Source organism: Castor canadensis, chromosome 12, assembly GCF_047511655.1.
Source record: "Castor canadensis chromosome 12, mCasCan1.hap1v2, whole genome shotgun sequence".
Taxonomy (NCBI): Eukaryota; Metazoa; Chordata; class Mammalia; order Rodentia; family Castoridae; genus Castor; species Castor canadensis.
Genome location: NC_133397.1, coordinates 77,346,854 through 77,369,051, shown reverse-complemented (window position 1 = coordinate 77,369,051; position 22,198 = coordinate 77,346,854). Strand labels below are relative to the sequence as shown.

The 22,198-nt window shown below is 37.7% G+C and overlaps 1 non-coding gene, 1 pseudogene and 1 gene segment (V, D, J or C); 2 read left to right on the top strand and 1 right to left on the bottom strand.

The window, feature by feature from the left end:
* Nucleotides 1-22,198, top strand: part of LOC109699244 (immunoglobulin kappa variable 4-1-like) — a 935,238-nt gene that overhangs the window by 672,874 nt on the left and 240,166 nt on the right.
* LOC141415208 (U6 spliceosomal RNA) lies at nt 1,940-2,042 on the bottom strand. Its single transcript, XR_012440218.1, has one exon. It is a non-coding gene; the product is annotated as a U6 spliceosomal RNA (small nuclear RNA).
* LOC109678727 (14-3-3 protein zeta/delta-like) overlaps nt 9,992-22,198 on the top strand; it is a 57,011-nt pseudogene continuing 44,804 nt past the window's right edge.

Genomic DNA, 22,198 nt, shown 5'->3' with positions numbered 1-22,198 from the left:
AATTTAAGCCTATGGTCAAAGGGGCTCTAATCTCAAAGTAATTATGAAGCAAAGAGAAACTGGAATCTTTCTAAACCACACCTATAATAACTAAAAAGCTACTCTAAATTAATTGGAAAATGGACAGGAAAAAAAAAAGAAAGAAAGAAAGACAGTTACTTTGGTAAGTAATGGCCAAAAGCAACACTGCCAAGAATTTTTATCCTGGAAACACATTCCAGAACTTGTGAACTTCAAATTGGTGAAGTTACTTATTAGGTGAAAACCTCTCTATAGAAGGGTGTGAACATTCTAACTCTTCAAAACCTTACAAATATTTTTTCTTTACTTATTTATTGATTTTTATTATCATTTATGGGGGTTCATTGTAACCTTTACAAAAGTGCTTACAATGTATCTTGGTCAATTTCACCTTATCTTTCATATAATTTTTCAAAGGTGCAATATCACTAAGACAGAGATCTAAGAACAAAAAAGATAATTTGAGTATGAATGAAAAACAATAGTAAAAACAAGGAGCAAGACATCAGTTTCCAGAATTATGAAAACATATTTGAAACATAAGTTATAAGCTTGATATTGTATACAAAGTACAGAATAATAAAAAAGTATCATAAGACAGTTGGATATTATTGACAGCACAGGGTATTTCTTATCCAAAAGAAATTATTTAACTGATCTTGAAACCTAACACAGAGTCAGGAATATTATTGACAACCAAATACATATTTTGATTTTTCCATTTAATCAAAATGATATCCCCTTTTATTTTGCTTTGAATAGATAGTTTTGTAAAATTATAGCTTCAACTTCAAAAAAATAAAATAAATTCTAATAACTGGACTCAAATATCACCTGTGAACTGCTAGGATAACATAATATGAGAAAGTGAAACAGTGTGTGATTTGATGGCATTCCCAATTTCCAAGGCCAAGAAAATGAAAGATGAGTGAATGTGCCCAAATCACTTTCTAGCGAGTTGTCATATACTCTAGACCTAACAAAGGTTTAACAAAAATTTTATGATTTTACTTCATGACTGCTCTGATGAGTTCTATCTTCTTTCTTTCATTTTATGAACTACTGCTTGTTCATATTACACTGGTAGAGAATAAAATAGACTTCATAAAGTCTTGTTTTTATAATAAAAGAAGACATGAGTTGGGGACAGCATGACTAAGCTCTGGTGAAGGTGCTCCCTGAGGATACACACTCAGCTTCTTGCTCGTCCTCTCATGGAGACCAGTAAGCGGGGACTTTGGGGAACTGCTCCTTATGAGGGCATCAATCCCAAAACAAGGACTTCATTCTTATGACCTCATTGAAACCTAATTATTTCCAAAAAGATCTATCTCCAAATGCCATCACATTGGGCATTAGTCCTCATCACAGTATAAAATTCAGTTACTCATAGTCATCAAAAGGAAGAAAATTGTAATAAAATGCCAAAGCCAAAAAAGAATCCTTAGTTACTCATTTTCCCAAAAATCAAGTTTCCACAATATATGGTTTGTAAAGTAGATTCTTCAAGGTATTCTAAAAACAAGACCAAAAATGTGTTGGCTGAAAGCAACACAGATTACTTCTTTCACAGTTTTGGAAACAGGAAGTCTGAAATTAACGTCCCTTCCCAGCTCTGACCCAACACCTTTTCCTCAGTGACCATCTTGGTTGAAGGCCTAGGAGAAGCTCAGTCATATATTCAATTTACCCTATGATATTGAAAGGATGAATTTTATCTTGTTATTCTAACACATAAAATGTACTTTTAAACTCAGAAATTATGACTGTGGCTTTTCAACACCAATAACAAGGAGAAGATATGCAGAGGACTTTTCTGTAATCATTTAAAAAATGACAAAAAAATGTGCCTTGTTCATCTTCTGAAGTTCTCAAGAGAATTCTTCCATTAAGAAATGCTTTCAGATATTTTTTTTAAAAAAATATGGAATGCTTCACAAAGTTACATGCCATCGTTGCTCTGGGACCAAGCTAATCTCACCTGTATCATTCCAATTTTAGTAGATGTGCTGCCAAAGCGAGTTTGATATACTTGATATATTGTAGAACTTTTGTAAATGCCACAACGTATCCCCATGAGAGCAAGGAAAAGAGTCAATCACAAAACAGAGAATGTTTTCAAATGTAAATCAAAACCATGTTAAAATTCCACCTGACTCCTGTTAAATGGCTATCAGCAAGAACACGAAGAACAAATGTTGGCAAGGATGTGGGTAAAAAAGGAACCTCATACACTGGTGGTGAGACTATAAATTAGGACAACTACTATAGAAAACAGTATGGAGGCTCCTCAAAAACCTAAAAACAAAAATGCCATATGATCCAGTAATATCACTCTTTGGGATATAACCAAAGGAATTGAGTCAAGGTACAATAAAGGCACCTGCACACCCATGTTTATTGCAGCATTATTCACAGCAGCCAACCTATGGAAACAGCCTGATGCTATGCAAGATCATTGGCAGAGGCCACTAAGGGAAGGGGACCAGGAAGTAGTGAGGAGGTCTGCTAGAGATGAACCAATGTGGGTTGTAATACACAAGTGCATGGAAGCAATGCTAGGAATCTCTCTGTAAAGCTATCTTTATCTCAAACTAGCAAAAAATGATATGTCTTTCTTATTATCTCTTATGTTTTCTCTTCAACAAAATTGGAGAAGAGGGTGGAACAGGTTCTGCCGGGAAACGAAGGTGAGGTGGAACAAACAATATGCACACATATAAGTAAAGATAAAAACAAGCAAATAAACAGGAGAAAAGACAAAAAGAAAGAAATCCAGGTATTTATATGCAATGGAATTTTACTCAACCATGAGGAAGAACAAATTTTTTCATCTGGAGGTAAATGAATGGAACTAGAAAAGATCATCACAAGTGAAGTTAGTCGTGTTCAGAAAGCCAAAGGCCACATGTTTTCTCTCATATGTGGAATACAGACCTAACACAAATATAAGCAATATTATGAAAAACAGGTCATGCTGAGGGGAGGTCACATATAGAGAGAGATGGTAAAAGAAGTTAAGAAGGTAAATATGGTTGATGTACTTCCTATAAAAGAATGAGTACAGAATTTTTAAACCTGTTGAAATCCCTGTATTTCCTATCTAATGTACTGTTGGAAAGACTCTACATTTATTTCATTAGGTGCTTGAAGATGGGGCTTCTCATTTGTTCACAAAGATGCAACTGAAGTAAATAAATACCTTCCTCTTCCTCTTTCTATTTCAGCAATTTGAAGCTTATCTTTTAAATTCTGTCTTTTTCTCGCAGAAAATGATACAACTTGTGTCTTCTATATCTGTGTGGATCAATTTTAGTGTACACTTTTTTCATGAAGCACTCAAGTAAAGGAACATTCCAAAAAAGATATTCAGTGAGGCTACAAGACCTCAGGTGTCCCTTCTTATAATTATAGTAATAAGGCTTTACGTCAGCCTAATTTGAGAAAAGCAACAAGGTAACTCATTCTGGTGGTGGCAATAACAACAAGACCGATGTCTACAGCAGCATCTGGAATCTTCAATCTCTAGCCCATGGTCTCGTCTCTGATTTACTTCAAAAGCTTAGCAGAAGGCACATTTCCAACACAACAGCTTGTAGTCTGGTTCTCCACTCTTCCCAATGTCTCTGTGAAGGCTATTGTTTGTATCTGGAATGTCCTCCAAGGCCTATGTTAAAGGACTGGTCCCCAGCACTTTAACTAATGGGAAGAGGAGCAAACATTTACAGGTGAGGGCATAGTGAGAGGGCATAGATCTTTGTTGCAGGGCCCTTGAAAGGGGATTGTGGGATCCCACATTCACTTCTCTCTCTTTTTTGTATCCTGACCATGAGATGAGCACGTGTGCTTCACCATGTGCTTGCTCCATCATGTTCCTGCCTCACTTCAAACCAAAAGCAAAGAGGCCAGTTGATCATGGACTGGAACCTCCAAAACTATGAACAAAAAGTAAACCTTTCCTTTTACAATCTGACTGTCTGAGGTATTTTGTTACAATAACAAAAAGCTGATAAGCACAATGAACTACCCAGTGAAACTGTTATTATTTTTCCAATACATTTCTCATAAATTTCATTTTATTTGTATCAATTAGTTCTGGTTTCTGTTACTTTTTTTAAAGATCCCTGACTAATACATAATTTAAATTAAAGATAGTGTAATTTTGTGATGAAATTACTTCATAATTCACTAATATAAGTACTATGGAAAGTGCACAGGAGCATTCTCAGAGATTTTTCTCACACACATTAATGGCAATTGACCATGAATATATGACTAAGCTCTATTATTCAAAATTACTCTCCAAGGTCTATTATGCATGCTGCTCCATATGAACCTTGGCTGTCTGCATGGCACCAAGAGGTTACAATGAATGATGGACTCCACTTCAATTTCATCCTCATGTAATGGGTAATCCTAAACAGGGAAAACTTGTTCCTAGCCAAGCTCATGCCTGTAATCCTAGCTACTCAGGAGGCAGAAAAGAGAAGGATGGTGGTTCAAAGCCACCCCAAACGAATAGTTCCTGAGACCCTGTGACAAAAATACCCAGCCTAAAACAGGGCTGGCAGATCTCTTAAGTGATGGAGCACCTCCCCAGTAAACGTGAGTCCCTGAGTTCAAACCCTAGTGACACCAAAAAGTGACAAAAGAAATGAAAACTTATTCCTTATTCTGAAAATCCTCTGGGACCACCACTACCACCAAATTGAAGAGTGGGAACACAGAAGTAAAGAGTTTCATCATAGGGATACTTTATACCTATTGAATTATGTGGGGACTTTGTTATAGCTTACAAAATAAATTTTTTTAAGTCCCTTTTAAACTTCCCTTCATAATTGTATCCTGGACTGCTGTATCTCCCTGCTCAGAACTGTTGATTCAGTGGTGGCTGTGCTGAAAGGCACTCAGATTCTCATCATATTTCAAAGGCAGAAGAAGTAAACAATGCTGACATATTGGGTGCAAGGTGTGAGAAAAATGGACTATCAGAGAATGACTGCTACACTTGTTTAGGACTGAGAAACCAGAGAATTGAAATGATGTCTTCTGAGAAGGAGAAGCTCAGGGGGAAGCAAATTTGGAATGCAGGTGGAAATCAGAACTCCAGGAAGATCACAATAGAATGAGGAGATGCTCCCAGACCTCCAATTGCCAATGTGCTAAGGTAGATGTTTATGTGAGATTCTGAAATTCACACAAGTGCTCTGAATTGTAGGGACAAATCCGGGACATGGGATAAGATCACTAGGAAATGAGTGTAAACAGATGACGGCAGACTGGGCACAAACAGGTAACCCAATATGTGGAAGCCAAACAAATGAAGAGAAACAAGTATGGACACTGAGAAGTACTAGCCACTGAGGTACGATTGAACCAGATCCAAGGCAGTGCTTTTAAAATGCATTTTCAGATTTGAAGTATAAAATTTAAAAAGTTAATGAACAGAAAATTTAGTTTTACTGCTACCCTTTAATACATGGTCCATATGCTTTTATTTGTAGGATCACAAGTCTCTCTGAGCAAGTGGAAGATCTGGAATGCTACTTTTGGAAAAAGAAAACAAAAGTAGGCACTTGCTGCCCTCTGCTGATGGCCCTCATGCACTAAAAATTCCAGGGAGGATGCTCATCACACTTTCTCTTGAAAAGTGTCTGGAATGTTTTCCCTGCAAACCTGTGCTCTAGTGCATTAACTAGCATGGTCTTCTTCCAGTATTTCTGTAATAGAGCAATTCAGAGGCTGATGCCCCAACTGCCCTACGATTTTCATTCTACACATAGGATACAAGATCACACAGAAAACATCTGTGCTAGATCATTTTCTTAGTTCATCAGACTTGATTTCTACCATTCTTCCCATCATTTGACTGCACCTTCTCACCCAGCTGCCCCAAGCTGCTGCCAAGTACAGCACACAAGCTGCTCTGCACATTATAGAGCTCTGCTGTCTGGTTCACTAATTCTGTGACCCAACAGAGTTCCTCAACAAGACATTCCTGTCCCCCACATTTTAGATGAAATTTACAATCACAGTCATTTAAAGTGTCATTTCTAATGACTTGGGCTCATATGGTAAATCATCATTATATCCAAGTACCTCTTTTAATTTTTACCTCTACAAAAAATATTATTCTGATAAGACTGTGTCATTTCAAAATTTCTCAACAAAGACCCAAAGCAGCAGGGACATGAGGATCTGGGTCTGTGACACCATCCTGCTGCCCCTGCCTGCCTCATGCAGCTAGCTCAGTTCTCCTTTATAAATTCTGGGGGTCTATGAAAAACAATCATAAAATAAGCAAACTGCATGATACTGGGTTATGAAAATACCTGATGTAAACCAAGAGCCAAAAATACAGTCACAGAATGGTTAATTGTGCAACAAGAAAAGACATAGAAGTCAGAAAAACCTCAGCTCAACTTAGAAACTCTAAACCAGAAACCACTAGATTCTTTAATAAATGTTTTAGTTTTAAATCAGAAATACATTTAAATTGTTTGAGTTTTACAGAAATGATAGGTGAACTATCTCAGACAATACTATAAAACAAAAAAAATGCTAGAAAGTAACAAAGGCAAGAAAGAAAAAAACAAGATAAGGGGACAGGAAGGAAGGGAAGAAGTAAACAAGGCAGAAAAGAGGAGCAAGAGAGGTAGAAAGGGAGGAAAGATAAAGAAAGGGAAGGAAAGGAAGAACAAAGAGATAATTTGAGTATGAATCAAAACAATAAAAATAGCCAGAGGCAGGTGACTCATGCATATAATCCTAGCTACTCAGAGAGGCAGAGATCAGGAAGATCATGGTTCGAAGCCAGCCTGGGAAAATAGTTTGCCAAAACACCTATCTGAGAAAAAAACAATCATAAAAAAAAGCTGCTGTAGTGGCTCGAGGTTTAGTCCCTGAATTTAAATCCCAGTCCTGGAAAAAAACAAAAAATAGAAACAACATAGATAAAGATTCTGCTCAGCCATGAAGAAGAACGAAATGTTATCATTCGCTGGTAAATGGATGGAATTGGAGAACATCATTCTGAGTGAGGTTAGCCTGGCCCAAAAGACCAAAAATCGTATGTTCTCCCTCATGTGTGGACATTAGATCAAGGGCAAACACAACATGGGGATTGGACTATGAGCACATGATAAAAGCGAGAGCACACAAGGGAGGGGTGAGGATAGGTAAGACACCTAAAAAACTAGCTAGAATTTTTGCCCTTAACGCAGAGAAACTAAAGCAGATACCTTAAAGCAACTGAGGCCAATAGGAAAAGGGGAAAAGGTACTAGAGAAAAGGTTAGATCAAAAAGAATTAACCTAGAAGGTAACACCCACGCACAGGAAATCAATGTGAGTCAATGCCCTGTATAGCTATCCTTATCTCAACCAGCAAAAACCCTTGTTCCTTCCTATTATTGCTTATTCTCTCTCTACAACAAAATTAGAAATAAGGGCAAAATAGTTTCTGCTGGGTATTGAGGGGGGGAGAGGGAGGGGGAGGAGTGGGTGGAAAGGGAGGGGGTGGGGGCAGGGGGGAGAAATGAACCAAGCCTTGTATGCACATATGAATAATAAAAGAAAAATGAAAAAAAAAAGATTCTGCTCAGTCTTTGTGCTTAGGAATTATGAAAGCATAAAGAAGGGAGGGAGAAAATGGCTTAAGTTGGAAAGACAAAGTGACAGCTTTTGGGACAAGTTTTTTATCATCTGTGACTTGTGCCCAAGTCCAAAGCCACTCTTATCTTGAAGCTTTTGAAGAACTCTGCAAACACTTACCTCCAGTGTCCACCTATGCATGGGCCAGAGCCACAGACGGCCACAGAATTCAGTCTGTGGAGAATTCCTGTGGGATTCTGATTTAAGGCTGGCATCAGAAAGCCTCTAATATTGAAGCAACTGTGAACCAGAGTAGCTAGAAACTATCCTTCACACAACTGTTAGAATTGAAGAGAGGCCTTTTAAGTAAAGTAAGAAATGGAGAGGGGAAAAATATTTCCTTGGGAAATATTTCTGATGAACACTGCCAAGGATGTGAACTCTGGACCACATCATCTAGAGCAGGCTGTAGCTCACCAACCTTGACATTTGTCTGAGTTGGCCTCAGTGAAAGCCAACTTTCACTGATATGGTGCCCAAGTGAAAGCCTTTCAAGAGAAGGTCATAACCATTCTAAGTCCTCAAGAAACCATATGAATAATTTTTCAAGTGCCAATGGACCACAAAGTTAGAGATTCTCATCACCTAGAACAAGAAGATATTTTGAGTGTGAATCAAAATCTTCAGAAATACCTGAACATTTTGGATTCAAAAAGGTGTATTTAAGAAATAAATTATAGGGCTGGCAAAATGACTTACATAGAAAAGTGCCTGCTTAGCAAGCATGAGGCCCTGAGTTAAAACCCCACTACTGCTGCCCCCCCAAAAAAATTATAGGGGTAAAGGAAAGGATACTGAGGGGTTAAGAGGATGGAAGTAAGCTGCATATATACATACAAAGACAGCATAATGAAACCCACCAAACACTCTTTGAAAAAGTGGGGAAGAGGTAATGGGAATACGAGGGAAAGGGTGACCTTGTTAAGGAACACTGCACACATTTATGGTATTATCACACTGACATTCCCTTGCACGATTAATGTATAATAATTCAAAACTAAAATAAAAAATAACTAATGGAAAAAAGAAATAAATCATAAACTGCATTATGTGCAAAGTAGAGGAATCTGAAAAATTAAAAAAGTATCAAAGCCAGGTGAGGGAGGCTTTATAATTCCAGCACTCAAGAGACTAAAAGATGAGGATCATGAGTTTGGAGCCAGCCTGATGACAGGCTGAAATAAAACTAAAATATTATTAATCAACTGGCAATAAGTTATAACTTGTTATTTTTACTTTTATGGTGGTACAGGGGCAGGCACTCAACAACCACTCCAACCAGGTTCCAAGCCTGATAACTCACTCTTTTCTATCCAAACAAATTACTTTACTGATCTTGAAACTTTAGCACTCACCCAGAAATATTATTAACAAATAAATATTTATTTTAGTTTTTTCATTTAACAAATATGATCTTCTTGACTTGGAATAATTTTGCAAAATCACTATTTCAGCTATAAAATTTTTTGTTAGAATTGGATTCATATTTCACCATAATATAAGAATGTACATGATTTGGAGAAATTCATAATTTTGGAGAAAAGAATATGAAAGACAAGTAAATCTTCTCAAGTCAATTTCTAACACATCCTCACATCCTTTAGACCTTTCATAAACATTACAATTTTGCTGTGACAACCAAAGAACTCAAACTGTGTTCATTCAATTTATTTGGTACTGCTTATTCAAATTAGACAGATGAAGAATAGGATTTTAAGAATCAAAACAAGCCAGGAAGATAAACACACCTGTTTCTTATCATGTTTAGCGAGATCATATATACTTAGAAGAAAAGTGTTTCTTTTTAACAAAAGAAACACAAGAATATTCCTACTTTTGTCTCATGGACCATATTTCCACAATGTACAATGCTGCATTAGATTCCTTGGTCTGTTGAAAAAAAATCTATCATGAATTTGTTGACTAAAAACAACACCTATGAAAACTCTCCCAGCTTTTGAGGCAAGAAGACTGAAATTAATGTCCCTGACTAGCTCTGAGCCAGCACCCTTTTCCACAATGACCATCTTGAAAGAAGACCCAGGAGAAGGTCAGTCTTTAATCCAATTACCCTGAGGCATCAAAAGAATGCAGTTCATCTTGTTCTAACACCTGGAATCTCTTTTGAAACACTGTACTGGTGACTTTGGCTATCCAAATCCATGACAAGAAAGAATAGATATGGAAAGGATATTTCTGTGATTCATCAGGAAAAAAATCACATGAAATTATTCTTTGTTCATTCTTTCCAAGCCCAGGGAATTCTTCCCTTAGGAAATGTTTGCTGCTGCCCAGACCCAGACACAGCACATTCAGTCATGGACAAAAAAGAATTGGTGCAAAGGTCAAACTGGCAGAGCAGGCTGAGTGATATGATGACAGGGCAGCCTGTCTGAAGGCTGTAACTGAGCAAGGAGCTGAATTATCTAATGAGGAGAGGGATCTTCTCTAGGTTGCTTATTAAAATGTTCTAGGAGACCATGGGTCATCTTGGAGGGTAGTCTTAAGTATAGTGCAAAAGAGGGAAGGTGCTGAAAAAAAGTAGAGGCAGCATGAGGTGAAACCAGCCAGGAGAAAGGAAGCCACAAGACCCAGGACTTTATAAGGTCATTTCTGCTCTTTTTTCTTTTCTTCCTTCTGCACAGTAAGGGGAACACAAAGAATGCAGAGATACAGGAAGAAAAGAAGTAAAACATGGGTATAAGTACAGATATCAATTGGGTGTACAACTGGGTGACTTGTTAGTGACTTTAGTATTATTGGAGTAGAATTAACATACAGGTCACTGCACAATTTACACATGCTCCATATAATATAAATACAACATGATGACGCTTTATTGGCCTGGGTTCTGGAGTGACTGGGTAGAGCACAGCAACTTCCTGGAGCTATTGGAGAATGGTCTTTTCAAGAATGTAGCATGAGAAAAATTTCTGGTGTCTGGCCATGAGATTTGAGGCAATGGTATCATCCATCCTAACTTCAACAATTTAGAGGCACAAAAGAAAACTTGACTGAGAGAAGTGAGAGATGTCTGTTTTGTTCATTTCCTATAACACTACTCTCTTGTCATTTAAAATGTAAAATAAGTCAATGTTGTAATAAATTACATCTTTTAACATTGTCCAATTGATTTGCAGACTCACATCACCCTATCGAATGCAACAATTAGGGCAATGTGTGCATAAGAATAATGTCAGTGGGAAAATGAAGATGAGTGAACTCTGTAACCACAGGATTCTATGCCTTTTGATGACCACACTGGTTTCTTCAATCCCAGGAATTCTCCCTATCTACCTTCCTCATCTCAAGGTCTTTGAGAATAAAAACCAAAAAAGTACCTCACAATTCATCTATCACAAACCTAGTGTGAGGAAATAGAGACCAGGACAGAAATGTCTAAACCAGAACACTTACTTGGTCACAGCAGAGCTGAGGCTAAGACCAGATCTCTCAACTGCTGTTTTGTGCCTTCCTCTCACCACTTTTCCAATCCAAAGTCTAATTCAGTAACAAGCTAAAAAACCACATCTAAATGTACTGTTGGAAGGAATCTAAATTTATTTCATTAGATTCCTGAAGATGGAGTTTCTCATTTGTTCACATAACACAACATTGGAAGTGAATAAATAACCTTCCTCTTCCTCACTACTATCTATTTCTGCAATTTGAAGCTTAACTTTAAATTGTGCCTTTTTGTCTGATAACCTGAATATACAGGGAACTCAAAAAACTAAACTCCCCCAAAATCAAACCAGTAAATAAGTGGGTAACTGAATTAAACAGAACTTTTTCAAAGGAGGAAGTCCAAATGGCCAAAAAACACATGAAAAATGCTCACCATCCTTGGCCAGAAAGGAAATTGTTAATCAAAACCACACTAAGAGTTCTCCTCACTCCTGTTAGAACAGCCATCATCAAGAACACCAACAACAAATGTTGGAGTGGTTATGGATGAAAAAGGAACCCTCATGCACTGTTGGTAGGAATGTAAGCTAAAACAACCACTTTGGAAAACAATACGGAGGATTCTAAAAAATTAAACATAGAACTGCCATATGATCCAGAAATACCACTCCTAAGGATACCCAAAAAGGAATGTGACTCAGGTTATTCCAAAGGCACCACCTGCACACCCATGTTTATTGCAGCACTATTCACAATAGCCAAGTTATGGAAACAGCCAAGATGCCCCACTACTGATGAATGGATTAAGAAAATGTTTATTTATACATAATGGAATTTTACTCAGCCACTAAGAAGAATGAAATTTTATCAATTGCAAGTAAATGGATGGAACTGGAGAACATCATCTTAAACAAAGTTAGCCAGGCTCAGAAGTCTAAAAATCCTATGTTCTCCCTCATATGTGGACTTTAGGCCTAAAACAAATGCAGTAATATTATTGGACATGGGTCACACGCTAAGGGGAGAATGCACACAGAACGAATAGGGAAAGGGAAGGAAACTAAAACTTGAATGTGGCTGATGTGCCCACTGTAGAGGAGCAAATACAGTAATCTTAAACTGGCAGAGGCCACTATGGGAAGAGAACCAGGAAGTAGTGAAGAGGTCTGGTAGAGATCAACCAATGTGGGTTGCAATACACATTTTAATGGAAGCAATGATAGGAATCTCTCTGTATAGCTTATCTTTATCTCAAACTAGCAAAAATGCTGTCTTTCTTATTATGTTTTCTCTTCAACAAAATTGGAGAGCAAGAACACAGAACAGGTTCCTGTAAGTGAAGAGGGGTTGAGGTGGCAGGGGACTGGAAGGAGAAGTGGTCCTAACAATGTATACACATATGAATAAATGTAAAAATAAATAAATTGTGCCTTTTCACACAGTAATTTCATTCTACACATAGAAGCCAAGATCACAGAAAATTTGTTTGCAAGATCATTTGCTTAATTCATCAGACTTTATTTCTACTGCTCTTCCCCTCATTTGACTCCACCTTCCCATCCAACAACCCCCATCAGCAGGCAAAGACAGAACACAAGCTTTTCTGCACATTATAGAACTCTACAGTCTGGTACACTAAATTGTCTGCTCCTCAACAGGACATTCCTGTCCCCCATATTTTAGATGAAATTTACAATCACAGTCACTCTCCACCACATGGTTAGGTCTATGATCTTCTCACTCTTGTCTGTTTGCAAGTCCTAGGTTTTCCTTCATGTGGACAAAGGGTTCTGCTGAGGCCCAGTATCCTATTTACATGCACATGTATTCTTATCCATGCTAACCTCACAGGTTAACTTTCTATTCCCTGACATTAACGGTTCTCTGGATTCAATGTTGCCAATGGAGTTCATGCCTGAAAAGAAAGATTTTGCCATGCAAAGCTCAAGGAAGAACCATCTAGAAATGCACAGGCCCTGAGAGAAGGATGTCTTGGGCCACTTGAAGGAATCAAAGAAGGCCATGTTAGAGGGAGGCACAGGCCTGTTGCCAGGAGACTATTTTGTTCTGCTGCTGCATTTCAGCTTTTTCTAACTATAATAACAGCATGTGGGGAAAAGTAAGAATTAGCTCATGTTTTCACTGAGTACTCTTTAGTGTGTTTTGCCTGATACACATGGAAGGGAAAAGAATGAAGGCCATCATCAATCCTGTGACAGCTGGACTTTTAGCTCTTTCATCCTGTAAAATTACTTAATGATACCAAAATGTAAGCCTCTGAACAATATTCAGTGTCAAATAACAACACAGGATCCAATCATTATTTGGTAATTTAAAAATAATGATATTATATACACAGAATTCTAATTTTGCTAGCCTGGTAATAGTTTATTCTGAAATCAACACACTCTCTCCCAGATACTCAAACAAAAATTCAATGTCTTAGTAATGGGATATTACATTTGTAATGAAACATGGTGAAGTTAAAAAGAAGAGATTTTTCTGAGTAGACCTGATCAAATCACACAACTCTTAAAAATCTGGATCAAGAAGCAAAGAAAGGGAATTTGGAAAGATTCGGGGCATGAAAAGGATTTTGTGGGGAAGATTCTCTAATGCTGGTGTTGTAGATAAAGGGAACCCTGTTTGAGGGAGTGAGTGCAGCCACCATGAGCTGTGAGCTGGCATCTAGAAAGGAAATGGTATCCCTACAACTGCTAGAAACCAAATCTGCCACAACTACTTGAGCTTCACATGAAGCTCTGCCCATCCTACTCCTCAATTTTAACTTTGAAAGACCCAGACAACCTAATCATCCCATTCCTAGATTTCTGAGGTAGAGGCTTCTGAGCTTGAGAGTTGTTAAACTGATGGTGACACAGCAGTGGAGAAGGTGGCACAAATAATGTGTACACATGTAAGTAAATGCAAAAAATGATATCTATTGAAACTATTCCAGGAATCAGGGGAGGAGTGATGACAGAGAGTAGCAAAGGGGATGAATTTAAGTATGACATATTTGATACATTGCAAGAACTCTTGCAAATACTCCAATGTACCCCCACCCACTATTTCTGCTGTTGAAAAAATTCTACATGTAGCCTAAGTAGAGAAAAATTTCTGGGGGTCAAACCACTAGACATTTACTTGATGTTATGACTTGGATATGAACTATCTCACATGGACTTATGTGTTGAAGTCTTGGTCCCCAGCTGATAAAGCCAATCACTGAGAGATGATTGGATAATGAGAGCTCTGACCTAATCAATAGATTAATTCATTGACAGATTCATAATTTGGTGGCATTGTGAGGAGGTATTAGAAGTTAGGGGGAGGGTGGTTCCAGGAGGCATATAACTAAAATTGGGCCTTTGAAGGGTTGAACCACCCCTTTCAACATCTTGTTTCCCTGCTTTCCAGCAGCCAGAAGGTGAACTTTTTCTTATGCCACCCATTCCACAGGATTCTTCTTTCCTGCCACAGACCTAAAGGCAATGGAGCCACCTGCACATGTAGCAAAACCTCTGAAACTATGAACCAAACAAAACTTTCCTCCTTTAAGTTATTAGCCTCAGTTGCTTGGCACAGTAAATAAAGCCCTGACTAACAGAGTTAACACAGCTCACACCACCTCATGCCTTTCCCTGGGAAATACCTGACACATCTGTACATATGAGCACACATGTACATCCATAGATATGGGTACATTAAGTGAGTCACAAGAAGCCAATTCTCAGGACACAAATTCAAGATGCTACAGAGTTCTCAAATGCTCAATGTAGTTCATAAGATTCTTGTTGCCTGCTGTACCTCTGTGCGCTATTACTATTTTAAGTGAATACATGAATAAAATAAATTAGCATATTATTTCCATAGAGACACAAAGATTTCCACCAAATACTAAATTCTATTAATTAATATGAGATATAGAGTCTGGACAGTAGTCTGTTGAACACAAAATCATACACATAAATACTATGCATTAATATGGAATTGTGTTTTTTGATGTCCACATTTGGAAAACTTATACAGAGACTTTAGTGGCAACATAACCCCAGAAGTAGGGTGAAATAGATACTATCCTTGCTGTGAAAATGGAAAAAAGAGCCACCCACCAAGGAATGCCATTGATATCGAGGAACTGGGAAAATGACAAATATTTCTCTCCTAGAGCCTCCAAATGGGAATGCAGTCTTCCAACATCTTGCCAAGTAGATGACAAGTTTCAGAGGCTGTCCTGGCTTCTTTTGGTACCAGCTCAAGATGTTCATCTGAACTATGCTGTTGAAAAGACTCTGGCTGGACTTGCACTTCATGGTGACTCTCTCTCCTTCAGACACAGCCAGGGAGCCAGGAAACTGAGTCAATGTGATGTCCCCACAGACACCTGCAATCAAGAAAGGGCAATACAAATATTGAAATAACTCATTTAAAATGTAATTTCTCATGGAGTTATGTCAATATGTTATTGGGTTCATATAGAAAAGTCATTATATTCAAGTACGTCTTATAATTTATATCTCTATATTCTGAAGAGACTGTGACTTTTTAAAAATTTTTAACCAGAGATATAGAGCAATAGGGACATGAGGATCTGAGTCTGTGATGCCATCTTGCTGACTCTGCCTGCCTGATGCAGTTTAGTTCTTGTTGGTAAGAACTCACTTATAAAATCTGAGCAGCAGGATTGAGCCTGGAGGGATCTTTGCAAAGCAAACAAAAACAAAAAAAGCAATTTGTCTGGGTAGTAGACTGTTAAAGTATCTGATGTAAATAAGGAGCTAAACTATCATCACAGAAAGGCTATTTATACAACTAGAAAAGATACGGAAGTCAACTCAGAAGCTCTAAACCACAAACCACTGAATGCTGTAATGATCAGTGTGAAATAAAAAATATCCATAAGAAGGGTGTAACAGAAATGAAAAGTGAAATATCTCATTTAGACAATTCTAGTCTAATAATTAAACATGGTAAGGAGCAACATCAACAAAGGAAAGAAAGAAACACAGGGAAAGGTGGGAAAATGGAAGGAAAAAGGTAAATAGAGATGAAGAAAGGAAGAAGTGAAAGAGAGAGAGGAAAGAAAGAGATAAGGGGAACAATACAAACAGAAAGTGACAATTTTTATTATCTGTGATGATAAAATTTACCAGTTCCAAAGCCACTCTGATCCATGAGCTATTTAAAAACACTACAAACACTTGAGCTCAAGTGTCCAGGATATGCAGGTGCCAGAGAGGCAAACACAGACATGGAATTCACTCTTTGGGGATTCTTGTGGTACACTAATTTAAGGTGGGATCAAAGGTTCCTAATCTCAAAGTAACTGTGAACAAAATAGAAGCTGGAATCAATCTTCCCAACACCTACTTAAACTGAAATAGAAGATCTAATTTAATTGCGAAGTTGAGAGGGACAAAAAGAATTCCTCAAGCAGTAATGGCTCAGACTAACACTGACAATTTGTGCTTCATAGTATAGAGAGGTCTAGGTTGCATCAACTTTGAAATTGGTCTAAGATAGCCTTATTCATAAGATGTCCAAGAAAATCCTCTCTGGAGGAACCCACGGGCATCTGAACTCTTCAAGAAACCATACAAACAATTTTCCAAGGGCCAACAGACTATAAAGTCAGAAATCCTTTGCACCCAAAACCAAAAAAGACAATTTGAGACTGAACGAAAAGCAGTACAAATAACATAGAATAAATATTTTCTCCAGAAATTAGGTTTAGGTTTTCTGAAAGCATATTAAACAAATGAATTCTAAACTTGGTATAATGTGCAAAGTATAGGAAAATTAAAAATTAAAAAAGCATAGCCAGGTGGAACTGCACTCTTGAATTTCTAGCAATTAAAAGGCTGAAGAAAACAAAGCCACAAGTTTGATGCCAGCCTAGGCTATATAGCAGAACCCTGTCTAAAGGAAAAAAAATAAAACATTGTTAATAAAATGTATACAATTGACAACTCAGAGTATTTTATATACAAAACAACTTATTGAGCAAGAAGTATTGTTAATATCAAATATGTGAGGTCAAATATATATTTTAACTATTCCATTTAATGAAGATCTCTCTTATTTTGCTTTAATCATTTCTAAGTATAAAATATTAAAATAAATTTTCATATGCAATTTCAATTTTCACAAAGGAACTATGAAGCTACCATAATATGAGAGAGCCCAACAATACATGGTTTAAGGAAGTTCCCAATTTCCAAGGGCAAAATTAGGAAAGATGAAAAGTTTACCCAAGTCAGTTTCTAACAGTTCTCATATCCTCTAGACCCTTGTTAAACTTTACAATTTTGCTTTGTGATTACTCCAGTGATTTCACATTGTTTTCATTTAATTAATTTACTATTGCTCATTCAGATTAGGTTGATGGAGAAAAAGATTTTAAGAATCCAGAAAAGTGACAAAAAGGCCACCATTATATGCTTGTCTTCCAACCCTGAACCTCTAACAGGAGGTTTTTTTATTCTTTTGAAATTTCTCTCTACTTTTACTGCTACACTTACATAAATCCTTTCTCAACTTCCAGCTTGTGAGACTTTCTTTGTGTGAATGAGACATCTTGAAATTTTTTTTCATGTGTGTGAACCTCAGCTACCTGGGATTTTGCATGGAAACTAGTAATCTGAAGGAGCTCCTAAAACCCCTCATCCCAGGATGGGAGGCTGGCAAGCCAGAACAAAGAGTTGATCTCACAAGAACTGCTGAGACTATTGCTAGAGGTGAAACAGTTTTAAACCATCAACTTCTCAAAAGCCCCAGAAAATGCCTGCAAAAAGAATCTATGAAGCAGTAATATATGACTGGTGCAGAGAACCTCCAGTGCACAGCCTGAAACAAAGAAACCAAGAGTGCAGCTCAGAGCAAAGAAGCCACCCAGAGTGTGGCATAGGACAAAGAAGTCTTAACTCACAACCCCAGGTCTGGCACAAGTACTGGGACAAAGAAAGCACAGTGAACAACCCAGGATAGAAATGCCACTGTGGCACAAGCACAGATTTTGTGGAGGGTCCAGTGCTGTGGACTGGGGAGGGGAATGCAGGCATTGAACCTATCTGAACATAATTCCCCACCCCACAAAGGATAGAGCTTTTGAACCTGCAGAGCACTGCTACCAGCCACAACCCAATCTAAGAAATTGCAGTGATGAGCAGAAAGAACAATGCTGGAAGTATCACAATACCCTATTTAAAACTATGCTACAGAGCAATAGAAATAAAAACAGCATGGTGCTTGTACAAAGCAGATATGAAGACAAGTGGAACAGAATAGAGGACCCAGATATGAAGCCACACAGCCACTCTTATCTCATATTATCAAAGGCACCAAAAACATACGAGGGAGAAAAGACAGCCTCTTCAACAAATGGTGCTGGGATAAAAATAGGTATCTGCTTGCAGAAAACTGAAATGAGATCCATGCCCATCACCTTGTACGAGTATCAACTCAGAGTAGATTAAGGGCCTTAATGGCAGACCCAAAACCTTGCATTTAATATACAAAAGACCAGGGAATACCCTGGAAACAATCAGTGTAGGCAAGGACTTCGTCAGTAGAACTCCATCAGCCCAGAAACAAAGAGAAAAGATGGACAGGTGGGACTACATGAAATTAAAAAGCTTCTGTAAAATGAAAGAAATGGTCTCTAAACTGAAGAGACCACCCACAGAGTGGGAGAAAATATTTGGTAGCTATACATAATACAAAGGACTGAAAAACAGAGTTTACAAGGAGATCAAAAAACTAAACTCCCCAAAAATCAATTAACAAGTAAAGAAGTGGGAAACTGAACAAAACAGAACCAAGAAAAACCACATGAAAAATGCTTACCATGCTTGTCCATAAAAGAAATGCAAATCAAAACCACACTAAGATTCCACCTCACCCCCGTGACAATGATTAGTATCAAGAACAACAACAACAACAAATGCTGGTGAGAATGTGGGGGAAAAGGTACCCTCATACACTGTGGTGGGAATGTAAGCTAGTACAACCATTATAGAAAGCATTATGGATGCAGCACCTTAAAAAACTAAACATAGATCTGCCATACGACCCAACAGTACCACTCCTAGAGCTATAAACCAAAGGAATTCAACTCAAGTTATTACAAAATCACCTGCACACCCATGTTTATTGCAGCACTGTTTACAATCACCAAGCTATGGAAACAGCCAAGATGCCCCACTACTAATGAATGGATCAAGGAAATGTGGTATTTATACACAATGGAATTTTACTCAGTGACTTTCTCTCATGGGAGAAATAAGGAAAGGAAAAGAAACCTAAAACATGAATGTAGTTGATGTGCTCCCTGTTGAGCAGTGAATAAAGTAATCTTAACCTGGCAAAGACCACTATGGGAAGGGGACCAGGAATAGTGAAGAGGTCAGGTAGAGATAAACCAATGTGGGTTGCAATTCACAAGGGCATGGAAGCAACACTAGGAATCTCTCTGTATAGCAAAGCTATTTCAGTGGTGAGCATCTCTGAAGGGAGCTGCAAAGCTGAGCTTCTCAATCAACTTAGACGTATGTCACTGGAACAGACACATCCAGATTACATAACAGACTGTAAGTCATCAAGAGCTTGGGAGAACAGAAACCTACAAATTTAGGGGGCATGATTTGAGACTGGCAAGTTGAGGGCCCAAATTCCAGAAGCCTTAACCACAGATTGAATTCAGATCATCAAATTCAACCCCAACACACACACACACACACACACACACACACACACACACACACACACATCAATCACCTCCCTGGAAAAGGAGCACAGGCTGTGGATACACACCATTCCAGAGTCAGGAATCAGACGAGATGCCATATAGTGGACTGAAAGACACAGACACAGGAGGAAAGGAATACTTGCTCAAGAGAGTATGAGAAAATTCTCAATTTTTATGCTGGTTTGGTTTTGTCAGTATTAAGTTTTGGAAGTTCAGATTTTGTATGTGTTTGTATTGTTTTTCAATCTGAATTTGATAATTTTGTACTTTCTTTCTCCCATTTTCTCTTTGCTTCTACTTTTCTCTCTCTTCCTTTCCAGAGAAAAGTCATCATATGAGCAATGAACACGCCTTTCAGATTCAGCCTTAAACTATATCTTCTTCTCTTTCCTACTGCCCATCCATATTTACACTTTTCTCCTGTCTAAAACTAAGACTGCTCTCTAGATCATATTTTTCTGTCTCTGTTTAACCACACATATTCTTCTTTGTTACTGATACTTTTAGTAGGTAAATAGATTGCCAGATCATCTTTTTTGGTTTTGTTTATGTTTGTGTGTCTGCTTGATTTTCTCCATTTTTCTTCCTCTTCTCTCCCTCAACACAATATTAACTAGATCTGCACCTATCTCACTTCACTTTCTCACTGACTCCTTCTATTAAGCTCAACCACCACCTTTTTCTGCCTCACAAAACCATATACCTCACATTATTCATTAGAGTTATGCCCCCATCTTCGTCCCATTACCATCTTATTACCTTGGGTTTTCATAGATCACAAAGATTCATCTTTGCCCCATTAACTCTAAAGATAAGATATCTGGAGCAGTAGCAGACATTGACTTTCTTTGGGTATTGCTATAATTTCAAGACTGTGATTGCTTTAGCAGCTAAGCTTCTTCTCCCTGTGTGGAGTAGGGGCTTGTACTACTCATGTTGAAAACTGAAGGTAAATGTTTCACTACTGGGCAACATACCCCCAGTGTAGTGACAAAATCTACACCACAACTGAGCCAATATCCAGTGCTAATGAATTTTTGAGAAATCCCCAACTGAAGAGACACAGATGATTGGAAACTCCAAACAAAAATGACCCCATGTACATAAATCTTAACTAAGAAACCTGACGCAACAAAGCAACAGCTCTCCCACTAAAACCAACCACTCTACAATAAAGGACTTAAGCAATAGTAAAAAGACAGAAATATCAATTGGTGACTTCAAAAATACAAGCAAAATAATGACCCATAAATTCAAAACAGAAATGTATTAACAGCTGAGTATTTCAAAAAGGACACAAATCTAAACAACTAACTGAAAAAAACACAATTCAAACAAACAGCTGAATAAAATAAAGAAGATAATGAAAGAAGGATTCAGTAAAAATAGAAAACCCTGTCAAAATCAAATTGAAATCTTGGAACTGAAGAGCTCAACATCCCAAATAAAAAACTCAAACAAAACCTGGCTAACACGTGGAACAGGTTGAAAACAGAGTATCTGGGATTGAAGATAAAGTAGAGGAATTAGATTAATCAGTCAAGGCACTCAGGAAAATGCTAAAAGAATTTGAATGGAACATATGAGACACCTGGAACAGCATGAAAACATCAAACATGAGTACAGAAAGAGAAGAGATACTAAGTAAGGCATGGATAACTTATTCAACAACACAGTAGTAGAAAACTTCCAGTCATGAGAAAGGGAGGGACATTCAAGTATAGAAGTCTTTCAGAACATCAAACTGACAGAATCAGAAAGAAAACACACACAGACATATTATAATTAAAATATTAAGCTGGGCACCACTGACTAACAGCACTAGCAGCTTGGGAGATAGAGATCAGGAGGGCTGCAGTTCAAAGCCAGCTTGGGCAAATAGTTCATAAGCCCCTACCTCAGAAATACCCAACAAAAACAGGGCTGCCAGAGTGGCTCAAGTGGTAGAGCACCTGCCTGGCAAGCATGAGGCAGTGAGTTCAATCCCCTGTAATACCAAATAAATAAATAAAACATTAAATTTACAAAGAGAGCCTCATAGGGGGTGAATTCAAGTATAAAATATTTGATACATTGTAAGAACTTTAGTAAATACTTCAATGTACCCCTACCCAGCACAATAATAATAATAAGTTAAAAATCAATAAATAAAAATACAGAACAAAGAAAAATATTGAAAGCTGCAAAAGAAGTGATAAGACACAGATAAAAGCAAACCCACACACAAATAAAGAAAATAAAGACAGCCAGGAAAATTCAAGAATAAACACCACTGGCCAAGTAGATTAGAAAACAAGGAAATGGGGGAAGTAAACAGAAAAATAACAAAATGACAGAAAATATTACATGACATTCAATATTAATAGTG